The sequence below is a fragment of the Pinus tabuliformis genome, chromosome Q (genome assembly GCF_031772625.1).
Source record: "Pinus tabuliformis cultivar Carrire ecotype Pingquan chromosome Q, CPIR1, whole genome shotgun sequence".
NCBI classification, from domain to species: Eukaryota; Viridiplantae; Streptophyta; class Pinopsida; order Pinales; family Pinaceae; genus Pinus; species Pinus tabuliformis.
In genome coordinates this window covers 766,924,411-766,942,105 of record NC_142296.1, presented here as the reverse complement: position 1 = coordinate 766,942,105, position 17,695 = coordinate 766,924,411, and the positions used below count along the sequence as shown (strand labels likewise).

The 17,695-nt window shown below is 34.5% G+C and overlaps 1 pseudogene; it reads right to left on the bottom strand.

The window, feature by feature from the left end:
• Window positions 1-3,097: 3,097 nt before the first annotated feature.
• Window positions 3,098-4,690, bottom strand: LOC149221747 (cytochrome P450 86B1 pseudogene; annotated as a pseudogene).
• Window positions 4,691-17,695: the final 13,005 nt, after the last annotated feature.

The window sequence follows — 17,695 nt, the reverse complement described above, 5'->3', positions numbered from 1 at the left end:
ATAACTACTTTGGAGATAAATCTAAACATTTTATTTGTGTATATTACTAAGAATATTTTAGAATATTCTATGAAGGTTAAATCTCTACCATTCACCTAATAATTATTACTAATTAAATTAAAAATTTGAAAGTATTATTCCAAAATAAATATCCCTACTGGCATAATTAGGTGGATGGTAAAGATTCAACGTGCACATAATATTCTATAATATCCTTAGCAGTAGTTACAAATCAAAGGTTGAGAGTTATCACAAAAATAATTATGTCATTTTTAATTAAATTGATTAATTAAAAAATATCATATGAACAAGTTTTATAGGAACTGATTTATGGTTTTTTGGACATGTGGAATTGATAAGTTATGGTATTGACCCATAATATTGTTACAAAGCATATATATAGATTAAGAATCTCCAAAGTAATGTGAGGTGAATTTTCATGGTTAACGATTTTGTTATATGTTTTTTTGAATGTATAAATGTTTAGCTCATATATCAATTATTTTTATAAGTAATAATAACAATAATTTAAAATAAAATTATAATTTATTAATTGGTTATGATTTTTTTTTATGTAGACAATGTGTGATATATAATAAAGTAAATGTTTTGATGTTTACCATTGATTGATGTGTAAATCTATTTAATTATGTTTTCTTAGTCTTTAATTAAATTGATTAATAAACAAATAAAATGTTATATGAACATGATTTATAAATCTTTCAAACTATAATATTTCGAAATGGTAATATTGGTATATAATATTATAACAAAGCTTATTTTATATAATATTATAACAAAACTTATTTAAAAAATAAACTAAATATCCTTAATAAAATAAAAATAAATCTATCTATATATATAAAATAATTAAAAATAATAATTTTTATGATTTTTTAAATATTAATAATATGAAAAATAAATTTATACTATCACAATGTAATGTAATTGATATAAGTTTATTATTTTCATTTTCATAATCTTATTAACTTGTGAAAAATGAAAATACAACTGAATGTATATCAAAGGAAATGTGGTTGTGTTAGAAACCTTCGCCCAGCTGAAACAAGAGTAAGATCATGGAAATACATATAAAAATTGACGGAGTATACTTTCTACACGGAGGGTAACATAATAATTTTCTTTGATACTTTTTCGAAGGCCATTCTTGCATTGACTGCGCCGGGATTCACGAGAGTATGATTAAATTTGCGAATATATCATTTTGATAAAGCTAGAAAATTAAATTAATAATTTTAGATTATCTAAGTGTTTTAACAAAAACACCCTATTTATCAAATTTCTCAAATCTAAATGATAAACCCTCATTAATTTTCCAACTATACTGTAAAATTATCTAAACCACTTCGAGAAAATTAAAAACTGTGTAATAGTGTTCTTCATATGATTTTGAAACAGTTTTATCTATCCAACATGTAATGCTCCCGCTCATCTCTACCACTACCTATGCTAATGGAATATGAAGCGATAAAAGCTGAATGTAATGCTCAAAACTCCACCTCCGGATTACTCAGTGATTATAGTTACATAATCAAATTAATCAGAATTAAATAATTATTTGATTAACTAATATAGACAAGTAATTGTAAATAACTTACAACATCATGTAATTATAGTTTTTGATTAAATATTTTCTGACATCTTAAATTCTAACCAGATACAAGACTATTATGTAATACACCATTTCTATTATAAAAACTCCAATACTCCCATCTGAGTGAGTATAGTAGATTGATGGAATTATTTGATCAACTAATATAGACAAGTAATTGAAAATAACTTATCAATATCATGTAATTATAGTTTTTGATTAAATATTTTCTGACATCTTAAATTCTAACCACATACAAGACTATTATCTAACACACCATTTCTGTTATAAAAACTCCAATCTGAGTGAGTAGAGTAGATAGATGGAATTTATGAATCTTTTTGAAAATAAGAAAATCTAACATTTCAATTATTAAAATTATTTTTAAAATTTGTTTACAAAATGTAAATTAATTAGTTTTTAAGTTTTTTTTTTTTTTTTTTTAACTTTAAAGGTTAGAAGGATTTTATGTAAGTTTTATATATAAAACTAACAATCATTTATGTATGTGACAATTATTTATGAGGTGGAGGTGGAGGAGGTGGAGGAATTGCACGGTTAAAAGTGGTTAAAATTTGGTCAATAAAAAAATTTCAAAAAATATTGTCGATGCAGTATTTGAATTATGTTTTTGATGGTGGAAATGAATTCAGCACCATCAAAAACCTCTGAAGCATCTAAAATTATAAACTTTGACAACTTTTACTTAGATTTACAAAATTCCCTTACCAAAATTTCCATAACTTTCAAGACAAAAAAATATAATTCTTACACTAATACATTTAAAATCGTGAGAAATTAATTTACAAAAATTTAATAATTTTGAAACCATTAATTATATTTGATGTTCATAAAAAATCATATTTAAAGTAAATTTTAATATTAATTAAATATAATTTTGAAATATGTTTAGGTTTTTTCATATATATATATATATGAATTAAGAAAGAGTCATTACATAATTCTCCTTGGGGATGGATCTTAAACCACAACCTCTCGAGCCTAATTTTGAAATATAATTAATTACTATTAATTATAGTAAATTATGATTTATTAATTTTCAACATTTAAATAGATTCACAAGCAATACAACTATGTAATTGATATCAATACCATTTCTATATACAAATTAAAAACTGAAAACTGACATCAATCTGGTTCTATCAAACACATTTACTAATATATATAGAGTTTATGATACATTTTGCACATTTACAAATATATATAGAGTTTACCATTCATTGTGCCCATTGTGAGTGCCTAACATATAATTTGATATATATACGTAATTTGATATATATGTATTTATATATCAACGTTGCAATTTACAATATAGGCGATACAATTTCGAGGACACTGGTGAAACTAAAGCACGGATGTACTAGTTGAAAACCTAACTTTCGGAACCAGAACATGGTTTGAACGAATCATTATATATATTATTTATACCATATAGGTTGCTGGAGAAAGAAAGCACACCATACTTCAGATTGCACCCGCAGAGCTATATCGAGTGCGCGGGCGAACTGTAACCAGAAGGCCGTGCTTCATGGTAAGCAGCAACCCGAACTTGGGAACAACGGGGTGCCTCTCCACAACCCTCACCTGGTAACGGGCAAGAACAGAAGCCGCAGCCCACTTGAGCTGCCAAAATGCCAATTCTTTCCCAACACACCTTCGCGGTCCGCCGTTGAAAACCGCGTACCTGAACTCCGATTTTGCCTTCACTGCCTTCCCGTCGTTGATCCACCTCTCCGGCTTGAATTCCCCACAATCCTGCCCCCACACACTCTTCAATCTGCACGTAGAGTAGATGAAATATATGACGATGGACCCCCTCTCTAACTTCGTGCCGTCGGGCAGCACGTCGTCCTCGGCCGCCTCTACCAGGTCTATTGGAGTAGATGGATAAAGCCGAAGAGACTCGCTCAGCGCCGCCTGCATATACTTCATCTCTTTTATTTCCTCCATTGAGAAAGGCAACGGCTCGTTTCGATCTGCAGACACCGACCTCTGATTTAAGATACCTTCTATCTCTTGTACAATCTTTTCCTCAACCTCTGGGTGTTGATGAAGCAGCCAGAAAAACCAGGAGAGAGCCACGTACGTCGTCTGGCCTGCTACGATGAAGCTGAAAGAGAAGTCCCTTAAAAAGTCGTAAGAAGGCAGGATGCCGCCATTACACTGCATTTCGCTTAGAATGATTAACGACAGAAAATCCATAGGTCGACCCTCGGTGTAGTCGTGCACAATGTACTGAACAGTGCTCTTCTTTCGAGACGCAATAATCGGGGCTAGAAAACGGTCCATAGTTTTCCGAGCCCCACGGACCCTGCGCTCCATTCCGAGGCCAAAGAACCTCAATGTTTTCCAACAGAATGCGGGCATTAGCAGTCGATGCATGCACGCTTCAATACCCTCGTCCAGGGCAGTCAGGGAAGGAACCGGTGGGAGCTCGAGGAGAAGAGACATGGGATCGAAGCCCAGTCCATAGGAACATGTGAGATCGAACGAAAAGCGACGAAATACGTCGTGGAGATCGATGATAAGCTCCTCGTCCGAAGCCTTGCGGAGAAGGGGTAGAAGTCTATCGTGCACCAAGGAGACAGTGGAACGAATTGAATAATTGCGGAAGCTTGTGGAGGTGACTGCCGAAACCGTGAGACTGCTGAGATGCTTAAAATACTTGCCGTCCACCAGCAGAATACTATTGTCCCCAAACAGATCGCGGAGTACGCTCTGTAAGTAGTTGCTCTTCACAAAGTTATGGAATCTGGTCTTCAGAATGTACTCCAGATTGCCGGCATCTGCAGTTAATACCCTATTCATCCATGGAAGTTCCATAATGAAAGTTCCACCGCTGAAATTGAGTAGATGAGTGACCCAATCGTGCAGATGCTTAAAATTCCAGACCAGCGAAGGAAGCATGCCGATGAGTGGCCATTTCAATGGCAGTTCCACCTTCCATACCCTCCTCCTCAGTAGAAACATTGGGATCAAGATGCATGAGATAAGTATGAACGCGATACTGTTCGACAACAGCTGCATCTGTATCCAGAACGTTACGAACAAGTCCATGGCTATGGGCGGGCTGCTGGCTGTTTAACTTTGAAATGGCTATCTCTACTCTAGCCACATCCGACTCATAGGTATCTCCTAAAAGACATTTGGAATCGCTTTTCTTTTTCAACTAATTGTATTTACCTACAACCATTCAATATCTGAACAATAAAGTCAAAATCATGGCGAGCAGAGCATTTAATACTCTGGATGCTGGACTATGCACACCTCAGCATGGAAAGCATTCAATGCTCTGTATGCAAATACTTATGGCTCATCAATGACGGTTTGCTGAGGCCAACATAATTCATATAAGCAAATGTATTTCACCAAACCGTGATATATCTGTTAACATATTTTTTAGGGTTTTCAGGCATTTATTTCCCTTCAAAATTGTAAGAAATATGAACTCTCGAGTGGTTCAATTTCCACAAATTAGAAGATTAACCAAAAAAATTCACCAAATCCTAACTAAAAACTCTGAAAAATCTAATGTTTAGACAACCCATGATAAGTGGTTTACTATTATATTTCAGCCAATCAGATTCCGTTAGTACGTTTCATAGTTGATAAAGAAATATTATATTGTTATGGTATATATTTCAGCCAATCAGATTCCGATTGTACCTTTCATAGTTGATAAAGAAATATTATATTGTTATTTGTAACTTCAAAATAAAGTGAAAATATATAAATAACAATATTTATTTTATTACTGCGATGAATTTTTAAGTAATTGCATTGAAGATTTTCATTAAAAAATAATTATTATTTATAAGTTAAAAATAATCTAAAATTAAATAAATTTAAAAGGTGGACATTAAATTTAAATAATGATTTTATATATAATTAAGCTGATTATAGTGTAGGTATTAGAAACAATTTTTAAAATAAACTATATATTAATAAAATTTATGTTATAAATAATTTTAGTATATAATTAGGCATTCAATTTTAATATTGTATTTTTTTTTTTTCCTTTTTCCTTCACCAACGAGATTGTTTCTCTCACGTTGTTGTTTGCATGTAGATCAGTGACATTCCCAAACAACAAGAGAACATGTACCATATATAACTTTTCAAACGATAAGAGAGCATGTACCATATGTAACTTATCCATATACATGAGAAAATTGTATTCCTAAGATGAGGTTTTATACACAATGACCTCACATAATCTTTAGGTATCACCATCTTCTTATATGCCTCTTAGTCACTCCTTGGTGAGGGCATATAGTTGATGAACATGTTCCTTCGATGAAAGTTGATGAGTGACCATGAGATACATTAGCCATTGTTTCATACAAAGTGCTTACATTTAGTGTTACGCATTTAAGTAAGGATCATCGATTAAAACCCAATAATGTGTAAGGATGCTTGGAAGTTATACTTGTTGTCTTATTTTACTTTGGTGGTCATCTATTCCTTCTATTAAAGTCCATGTACCTTGGGTTTTTTCTTCCATTATCTAGGAGGGTCATGAATAGCCTTTATAAAGGTAGTGTGTCCACATTCTTTCATATTTAACAATTGCAATTTGTCCCTATTTCGTTGTCCATTCTTTTTTATTTTTGTTAGTTGCTAATATTAATTCCCTGCTTGTCTCATCCTATGAGAAGAGGGGCTTGGAAACATCCAAAAGTTGATGTAACTACAAAAATAAAGAAATTAAAAGTATGTGCCAATTTTTAAAATGAGAAAAAGTGGCAAGGGATGCATGATAAATTAAATCCAAGTTAACTTGTGCTCTACTCCTTCATGTTCAGGCCATCACCCTAGTCCCATGCATATCACACTTGTAAAAGTTAAAGGGACATAAAGAAAACATCCCAACCCGTGTGAGCAATGAAATGCCCATATAGAAAGGGATTGAAATGAAATCAGTGGAAGCTTGCTAAACAAGCCAATCAAAGCAAATGAAAAGAATAAGTAATGGGTAGAAAATGCAGTTTCGAGGAAATGATAAGTCAAGTGATGCAAGTGCTTCCTCCACAAAGACAGTCATGGACGATGGTCTTGCATAACCCATGTATAAGAGTATGACACCTCTTATGAAGTACACCCTAAACCACATCAACTATGACCCAAACTTATTGATTGAAGGGTTAGCCTAGGAAGTGTTCCTCGCCTTAGGGATAGGAGGTTCTAATAGGGACATCTAATGATTCTTAAATACCTAAATACAAAAACTTTTGTGAGATATTTTAAGCTAGCATGAAGTTTAAAGGACATACTTTGTATGATAAACGTACATGTTTTAACCTTGAATATGGTCCACATTTTATTTCTTAATGATAGTTATGTCCGTGTTAAATGATATTACTTTATTCCTTAATCTTGTACTTGATGATGATGCAAACATGGTCATGGTCCTTTGGATGACATCAATGAAGTGTTTCTTACACTTCATGGATGATGATTGCACACCCTTTGGAGGGACTTCTACGTCATGATGGATGTTATACAATTCATGGGGAGCATTGGGATTTATGATGACTTGTGACACTAACATAGACCCTCCTCCACCTTTAACACCATGGACACTAACCATTGAAGCTAGGACATTTCCTCTCCATGATGATGTGGTACCCCATTACATGATGTGAGCTTGAAGAGGATGATGTTGGGTTTGAGAGAGCAATTTTGGATGATCAGACATGACCTTTGACTAGGTGACATGCCCCTTGGACCATTCATTGCACCTTTTGATGGGGGAAAATGTATTTTGAGGATGACATCACCCTTTAAGGCCTTTTTACTCACACATGTGACCATTTTTACGGGAGTTTTCATGTTTTATTGCTATATTTTTGTTAGATTTTCATATTTGAGGTTGTATTGGAGGTCATGGATTTATTATTCTTAGGGTATTTTAGGCTAATTGGATCTAAATTGCTTCATTTCCTTGGTTTAAATGAGGGAGATCTTAGCTTATTTGTATTATTGCACATTGGAGAGATATGATTTCTCTTAACTTGTCTTTTCTATTTAATTCGTTATAGAGCACTATTTGAGCACTTTGTCCCTTGGAAAAGTATATGGTGTGGATGGTTCTCTTTCATTAATGATATTTGGTGAACTTTGATAATGTTGATGGATCTTCAATCAACCATTAATTTCTTAGTAGATAAATGAGAAATTTTGCATTTCCTTTATGGACCACATAAATCAGTATGAACAAGTTCAAGAGGCTTACTAGCTGATCCTTCCTTTTTCGGGAATTTCGACCTGGTTTGCTTACCAAATTGACATGATTTGCATATTGTATTTTCTGGAATGTTGATATCAGGAAGATCACAAACAGCCTAGAATTTGCGTACTTTTCTTATTTGAGAGAAGCTTAGATGCCCCAATCTTCTGTGCCATAGCCAATGTTCATCATTTTTTCTTAGATAGCACTATTGTTGTCCTCCCTTGAGTATATATAAGTTGTTTGGAGTTCTTATACCTTTGATCACAACTTCTCCTGTATCAAGCTCACGAACAACACATCCATTTGATCCAAATACTACTTCATTTCCTTGATCACACATTTGACTGACACTCAACAAGTTATGCTTTAGACCATCAACCTACATAACATTCCCAGCTTTAACTTTTTCTTTTAGAAGAACAGAGCCCTTACCTTTTATGACAGCAGGAGTGTCATTTCCAAATGAGACCTTCTTTTCATTTTCTAAGGCATTATATGACTGAAGTTTTTCTTTATCACATGTCATGTGTTTCGAGCATCCACTGTCTATGTACCACTAATTTTCTTATCCTTTTGCATACAGGGCTATACCACATCTTTCTGTTTCTGGTTCTTTTTTTCTCCATATTTTGGGATTTAATGCAGTTTGCTCCTTCTGAGATGTTTGCTGAAATTTACTCCTGCATTCAGATTCTTCGTGACAAAATTTGTTGCAGATAGGGCATTCTATTTCATTTTCAAGAAGAGAAAAGTTATTGTAGGTTCGTTTCATGATCCCCGTCACATTCCTTTGATTTCGTGCTTCTCTAGTCATGATGGTTTTGTAGGCAACACATTGAGCAGCTTTGTGTCCAAAGTTATGACATGAAAAACATTTTCCATTAAAGAAGTTCCTGCGATTATCGAATCTACTTACCTGGTGATTATAGTTGCTATTGATATTCATTCTTGAAGTAGATTGAGTATGATTTACCTGAGGTTTGTAGCTTCTGTTCATCCTTGAAGTAAATTGAGCTTGATTTACCTGGTGATCTGCTTTGTTCCTTTGTTATCGATTGTCAAACTATTCACTGTTCTTTGCTGCATCAAGATAGCTTTTAGTGGAAGTTGATAGCTTATGTGCTTGGGATGCTTCTTCAGTATATCCAAGACCTGTCTTTATCAGAGGAGAACGTTGCACTTTGATAATTTCATTTAAGGTTTCTAATCCTTTAGCAAATCTAAGATTGAGAGCATTTGTTTTCTCAATATCCTTTCTTAGACCCACAATTTCACATTCTAGATTTTCATTGTGTTTATCTCTTTCAGCAAGTTGGAATGTCAGAGTATCTATAATCATATTCCTCTCTTCTAAATAGACTTTTAGTTTAAATATTTCTTCATAAAGGTCTTCTTCATCTAAAGCATCCAAGAAATCATCATCTTCAAAAGCCATTAGAAGTCTATAGTCATTAATATTTTCATCTTCATCACTATTTTATAAACCATCACTATCTTCATGAGTATAGTAGCTCTTCTTACTTACACTTTGTTTTCTATTCCATTTTGTTGATTCCTTACCTTTATCAAGCTTATCTTTATGAGGACATTTGGTAGCATAATGACCGACTCTTCCACAAGCAAAACATTTGAAAGATAGTTTACCTCTGAATCTCTCAGAACCCCGTTGAAGGTTCTTGACAAAGTTTGATTCTTCTTCTCCTTCTGAAATATGTCTCGATTCATGGAATTCTTCTCTTCCTGAAGCTTTGAATGCGGCTTCTCTCATATTTGATGGACCTCCTTTTCTCATTTTGAAGGCAGTAAGATTCCGTGCAGTTGTGTCATAGTAATAGTCTGAAGATCCTTCTTTTCTTCTATGGCATATACTTTTGATTCAAACTTAGTAGACAAGGATATTAAAACCTTTTCAACTAAAGTAACTTCTTTTATCTCTTCACCCAAGTTCTTCATGCAATTAACAATCTCATCTATGCGTAAGAAGTAACTAGCGATACTTTCATCATTGTGCATTTTGAGAGTTTCATATTGAATTCTGAGAGATTGCAGTTTTGCACTTTTTCCTTGATTGTCTCCTTCATAGCTTAGAACGATCTTGTCCCATATTTCTTTGGCGGTTTTGAGCTACATAACTTTGACAAATTCTGATTGTGACAGGCTCCCTAATAATGTATTGACAACCTTGGCATTGGTTTCATATTGCTTCTTACCTACCATATCTGTAGGAATTGCTGATGGAAATGTATATCCTCCTTCCATGATTTCCCAGACATCTGTTCCAAGAGATTGAAGATAGGCTGTAGTCCTTACCTTCCAATAAATGAAGTTGCCCCCATCAAAGATTGGTGGTCTAATGGATCCCTCTCTTTCATAGTTACTCATGATGATAGATCTTCCTTCAAGCGATCAAGCTTCTTCTGAAGGACCTGGCTCTGATTCCAATTGTTGGAAATAATACTGAGAAGGGGGGGGGGGGGGGGGGTGAATCAGTATTAGCAAGTCAATAATATTTCATTTCCATAATCAAATTCATATACGCTACTTCAGTTAATGGAACTTGTGTGTATACGCAAATGTATTTAAGGCAACTAGCGTATATCCTGCAAACTTATGATTCAGTTAACTTATCATATGATGATCTTTACTCAGTGCATCAGAACCATATAAACAGTAACCAGGTGCAGTAAAATAGAACAGACAATCACGCACACATGAACACAAGATATAAGTTGGAAACCCAATGTGGGTGAAAACCACCTGCTGCAATCATCTTTATCTTCTTTTAATAAGAAACTTACTTTTACAATTTCTGTATTGGTGTATTGTTATACCAGTACGCAGGGTTCTACCTGCAGAAGGCTACAACCTTCTCTCGTTCTCCAGCTTCGCCTAGAAGGGAGCTACAACCCCCTAGCTCTTGTACTAGCTGATATGTTTGCTAGTACGTAGGTGTTGGCCTACAGAAGGCTACAACCTTCTCTTTTCCTCTAGGGACCACATGTCATAAATTCACAGACTGGATCTATCAATAACATCATTCAAACATCAAATACATTTGCATCAATCAATCTCCTTTGCACCAACCACAACTGAATCAATCAATCACTTTTCAGAATGTTGTAACCAGAATACAGTAACCAGAAATAGTAACCAGAACCCAGAACACTGTAACAGCAACCAGAAGTAGCTAAAGCATATTTTATGAGGTATACACTACTTCAATGTGTCGAACCTGCATGCATACACACTTTTCTCAAGGCGAACCTGCGTACAGATCTGCAAATCAATTTTAAGATGTATACGCTGTTTTGATATGCAGAACCAATGTGTATACGTGCCTTTTCTAAGGTGAACCTACGTACATATCTATAAATGATGATTTAAACTTTGCAACAATTTCAGACTTCATTTATACCCAGATCATCATATTTATAGTCTACAACATGCGCCAGTTATTCAGATAAAAGATCAAAACACACACAGATACTTCACTTCAAGCTTTATGATCTTGACCCATCATTATATCTTATCCTTCCTCAAGCGCTAAGGTTCATCCTTGATTCAGATCCAGCTATGCACCATAACCCAATAACCTGTATTCTAGATCTTTGCCTAATGAGCTTCTCCTCCTTATATAGTCTTAGGCCTTACTCAATACCATGGACCAAAACCACTAAGAACCAATACCTTGGACCAAATACCTGGAGTCAACACTTAAGACAGGATACCTTGGACTAATACCATGGATCAAAATACCATGGACCAAATACCACGGACCAAAACTAAATTTTCCAACATGTACACGCCTTTCCTTCCATGAAAGTGCGTGTGTACACCATACACGCATTTTGGTCAGCTAACCCATGTGTACAGGTGCCTTGGTCAATGAAGAACCTGTGTATACCTTTCTTTCTTCATTCTGAGAGTCTGAACTGTGATCTGTCATCTGAGTGAGTTGCCATCAAGGACAACACCTATGTCATAGTGCCAAATCTGTCTCATAATGTCAAATCTCTACAATATCTTCTCCACAAGACCTAAAACATTCCTTGAATTAAATACAAATGGTCCCACCTTGTGAGGAAGGTGGAAAGTAATTTCTTCCTTCCTAGGAATGAAGTGCACATTGTCGTTATTGAACCTCTACTTGATGTACTCCAAAACAGATACGTGAGGAGTCAAGAATGCTAGGAACTGGTATGCTTTTCCTTCAAATCCATATACTCTGATGACTATGTACTCTTGAAGAGGTATAAATCACCTACTCTGGTATCTAGGTTAAACTTTAAGTTCTTCCAAAGGAACTGATGGGCTCTGGGTAATGTTTAACCATACAGAAGGGTATAAACAACTAACCATGGGTAAACCTAGTTATATTCTAGATTTCTAATAAAGGGTAACCACTCATAGAGAGGTAACAAAGCATTGTTCTCCTCCACCATCTTGGTCTTTAGGTGTTCTAAGTGAGAATATTGTTGGTGGATGAATAGGTTAACTAGGTATGATTTTGTAACGAAAGGACCTTCATTCTCCAAATTCTATCATTTGGGAATGAATTCATCAAAAACAAAATGTAGAAAATCAATTTTGGTACAAAACTTGGTGGTTGAGTGACACAAGGAGGCTCTTTGACCTAAATTGTCTCGGTTACATAGACATCGATATCAAGGTCGAGAACACAGGAAACCATGGAAAACGATAACTTGGGCATAGAATAAAAAGTTGTGATGTGGTAAGGAGGGTGACCAAAAGGCACAACTACTCCCTGTTTTACATATCCAGTGACCATATGTTGTTGTACCTTTGGGGTAAGAACATTCCACTTTTCTTCCAGTGTCTCTTAATCTAGCCTTTGCAAACATGTTCTATCTAGGAAAGATAACATGTCTAGGATGGCATTCGGTGTTACTTTAATGATTACCTTGTCCGCTTGAGATGAGACAACAAATCTCTGATATGGAAAATATCTTCTTATGCACCAGGATAGCCCCTCTCAAAAATGATATACCCATGGGACCACTACTAAGACCAAGTTTGATGCAGATAGGTTATTGTGGTTTCCTATCACATCATATGTACTTTTAACCACTTGAATAACTTTCCTCATATCATGGGTGGTTATCAATGTGTCCCATATATCTGCATCACCATCATAAAAATCAATTTCTTTGGTTTTATCCTTCATTGGCACATCAATAAAGCTTCTGGAAGATGAGGTAGTCATTGGAAAGAAAGACTTGTTGAAAAGTGGCTAACTAACTGAGGAGGGAGAGAAGAACAAAACCGATATTCTCAAGGGATTATCCCACTAGTAAATGGGTGCCATGTGGTGAAATGAGACTGGACAGTGAGGTGGAGGGATAATATTTTAAAATTTATGAACAGTGCAATTGACTGGTGTGTGCAAGAGTCAAATTAAGGACCCATGGAAAAACTAGGCTCGAAATTGGTGAATTTCAAGGTGATTTTGACTTGCGAAAATAGTTATGGGGTTGATTAGTTGGAATGAAGGATTTTCCCACTGAAAAAGGGATATTTTTCAACACAATGTGTGTGTTTCTTCACAAGAAAAAGGCTAGGGTTTTCCCTAACTCTTAGATTCTTCACAATTTTGATTAGAGGGAAAACTTAGGGGATGAAATTCACAATTAGAGAATGAATTTCGAATATGGGAAGAATTTGGGCTTGAAGCGAATAGAAATGAGTGAAGGAATTTTACAAGCATGCGCAGTCTGAGCTGGAGACCAAATGAGTTATGATCGTGAAAAAATTGACCTTGGGCCCTTTTTATAAGAAACATTTGGGCTTGACATGTGGCAGGACCTAATTGGGCTGAAAATTTGGCTTACATCATGCCAACATTATGATGACATTAACATGGCATGGGTCATGCCATGTGTCGATGTTGACAAAGAAAGCTGGTGACATGGAAGGGTTGCGTGGAAAGGTTGTGTGGAAGATGGATGTGCATGGTAGTTTGGCTAAGATAGCATGTTAGGTAGCAATGCAGGACATGTGGGATGCCTACATGGAAGGCTACATGACACCCTTCATGCAGCTTGGAAACACGCCCTTGAAAGTTTTGAAATGGTGCAAAGGGCACTAGAGGGCACCGTGTGGCCCTCTCCGCACCCATCCTTCAGATTAAACCTCACGCATGTCCATGGTGCAGAGAATCCTAGGCGTTGGATGGTCTAGTGCATCAACCGTTAGAGTTCAGTGACGTGGAACTTCTTCACATCTATGCTTTGATTCCCATTGTTATAGTATTGTGACAACACTCACACGATGGTACCCGTTGAGCAAGGGCTTTTCCTTTATAAATTTCTATATTGAAACATTAAGACCTTGTTTTTTAGTAGTTGGACATTTTGGCTTAAAGGAATTCTGGAGGGAATTTCTGGAGGCATAGTATGATTTTGGTGCCAACATCGACTCCATGGGGGAAAATGGGGCACTGTGGCATATTGAGAACTTATAGTTCCAGTGCCTTTGTTGGGTTATTGAGTCTTCTTTGAACCGCTTCTTTCCATTCCTTGTAACCTTTATTGAAAATTAAATAATTACGATATTCAAAGGAAAACTCTTGGAAATAAATTTCTTGAAATATTTTTTTTTTTTATATATATAGAAGTACCTAAGTGAAAATATTCTTTAGGAACCTCCCATTGATAGGATTTCGAAGGAAATATTCTTAAAGAGTCTTAAGCTGATAAGTGTCGTTATCTTGGACCTCTTGTACTTGGAATCGACCAATCCAAAGATTATCAAATTTCCCATGCTTGCCTCTCTCTGCTATGATTGAATCCCATTTTAGCACTAAATCTCCTCTCTGCAGATTTTTCTCCTTTCCTCTCTTATCGAAAAAAACTTACATTTTTTTTTAGAATCTTTAGTCTTTCTTAGAGCTTCTTCTCTTTGTCACTAAACCTCTATCATCTGATAAATACTTTTGTGCATTGGACTCATGCATGGATCCTCTTCCTGCAACAACTTTATCTTTGGTAAGGTGAGATTCATAGGAAAAATAACATCTATACCATACACCAGTTGATAAGGGGAAGAACCAATAGCTATCTTAATACTATTTTTTTTTGCCAAGAGTCCATATTTTAGATAAGTGTCACATATTTTCTTATTTTTGTCTAGCATCCTTTTAATTATTCTAATAAGATTTTTTCTTGAGGATTTTTCTAGTCCATTTCCGTGAGGATAATAAGCTATGGAATGCACCAATTCTATGTTGCATTCTTGGAAAAACTACATCAACTTAGATGATTTGAAATCCTCATCATTATTTGTGACCAACCACCTAGGACACTTGAATCTCGAGAGAATGCAATCTTCGAGGAATGTGATGATGAATTTCTCATCATCCTTCCAAGTCATAATGGCTTCCACCCAAGATATGCCAATGTTGACCACTTGAATTGGGATGTATCTCTCTAATGAATTATAATCCCCATTGTTGAAATGGTTCTTGAAACTTAAAAGGGTTTAATAGTGAATATTCGTCTTCTACTTAGATACAAACATCTTATATTCCATATAAGCTCTGGCAAAAACATTTGCATCCTTGAAAAGGGAAGGCCAATAATATCTAGCTCTTAAAATTTTATGTTGTGATCTCCCATGCTTGATGACCCCCGTATACTCCATGGTGAAACTATGAAATGATCTCTTGCATTTAGTTTTCAATGACACAAGTAAGTAAGATATCAATGGGGTCCTTCAAATATAAGCCTTCATTTATAATGAAATACTTTATTTCTCTCAAATTCAGGTATCTGTTGTTATCACTCAGAAATCTTCCCTAGAAGTTATAAAAAGAAGGAATAATTCGAGGTAACCACAAACCTAATCTTTTAGACTTAGGTTCTAGCCAACTTGAGTCTAGAGAGGGCTCTCTCTTTATAATTTAACTTTGTTTTGAGTAGGATTTCAGGCTAGTTCTTAGTGCTCATGATATTTTGGTTTGATTGGGTGGTGGATTTAAGGGAACAGATGGGCAGAACAAGTATTCAAGCCATTGGGCTATGGAGTCAATCAAAGAGTGGCTTAACTGGATCATATCAATTACTAAAGGAAGAGTTCACAGGCTAGGTTAACACAACAAAAAGAAAATCTACAGGTTCAAATGGATGAGGTAGTCCTAACCAGGGTAAAAGGGCAATGAAGAATCCTTAAACCAAGATCAATATGAAGAAGAGAAGGAGATCAGTAGCAAAGGGCAACTAAGAATCCTTTACTATGGACCTAAGGGGGGAACTGCGGAAGTAAGGGAGCAATTAAGAATTCCCAAACCAAGATAGTTTAGCAAAAAACAATGACAAAGTAAACAGTCAAAACAGAGATCATTTAAGCTAATTCTGAGATATCATTCCTTGTTTACTATTCAGATTTCATAGAGAAAACATGTGAATATTTATAACATGACGAGAAAACAATATTTAAACATGAAGAGATAATACTTATTTGCACAAGAATCTAGTGAAATGCCTTTAGCTTTATTTCATGACCCATCAAAACCAGTCCAGTCTTGAATACAAAAGCTCCTTAGCTTGATATAAAATGTCTACAAAAATGTATTTTAATCCACCCTAATTACTTCAAATTGTGATGTATTTATACAAAAAATGTTACAAAATATTTCATAACAATATGAGAATTATTCTAGGAAACCAAAAATATCTTTAAGCACGAAGATAGAGACAGATGGAGAACTGTCTTCTTGTTGTCCATTTTATTATGACTGTGCTCGTTGTTGTAATTCAGATTTGGCTCTTTCAGTTGCTTGATACTTATGTGCTGGAATTACTTTGTGTCTTCAATCTACTGATACTTTTTACCCGCTACACTTTGACCTTGTTTGATCTGTTTTACCTGACTGCTACACAGATTTACTGCAATAACTTTATAGTAAATCTGTCAATTTAATCCACCATTCACCTTCAGGTAATTTCATCCTTATCACCTTTCTATATATCTCGTCAGCTTTTGTGTACTTGGCAAAATTCGACTTGTTTACGCACAGGTGCTTTACCTCATGCTCTAGAAAAAACAAATTTTTCAGATTATCATATAACACCTTTCCTGTGGGTAGAGCTTTTACACCTAAAATACTAGCTTGGCTGCTGGTCAGCTTGTTTAGTCTTTCAACATAATCATCTTGGGTCATCAGCTTATCATGGAACAATGTAAACTTGAAACGGGAACTATAAACTCAAAATGGGAACTCTAGCCCAAAAACCTCAAAAAAAAATGAAAAACAGTGCTAAAAACGAAAAGTGCATACACTGGAATGGTGGTTTTTCTCTTAGAGTCAATTTTGAACATGTTTTAAAAATGGCAATGAAAATGATTTTTTTGTGGAAAAATTGTGCAAAAAACACCCTGAAAATGAAAAGTGTTGATACTGGAATGATGACTTTATTTTAGGGTCAATTTTCAAAATTTTTAAAAAAATGCTAGTAAAACTGAATTTAAAATTTAAAATTTAAAATTTGGATTTAAATTTTTTTTTTAAGATTGTTAAAAAAATGATTTTTATTTTAAAAACAAAAAAAAAGACTCACACTACCCTATAAAAGTATAAATATAATTTTGATTCAAATTAAAAAAACAAAATTATTATTATTATTATTTTATTATATAACGTTCATAACATATTTCATTAGAAATACTTAAAATATTAACATTATGCATATGTTTTTTTAAATTGAATGTTTTAATTTATTTCAATACATCATACCCATATATATATATATATATTCACTCTTTAACCAGTTTAACATATTTTAATAAATTTAACTATAAAAAATGATATATAT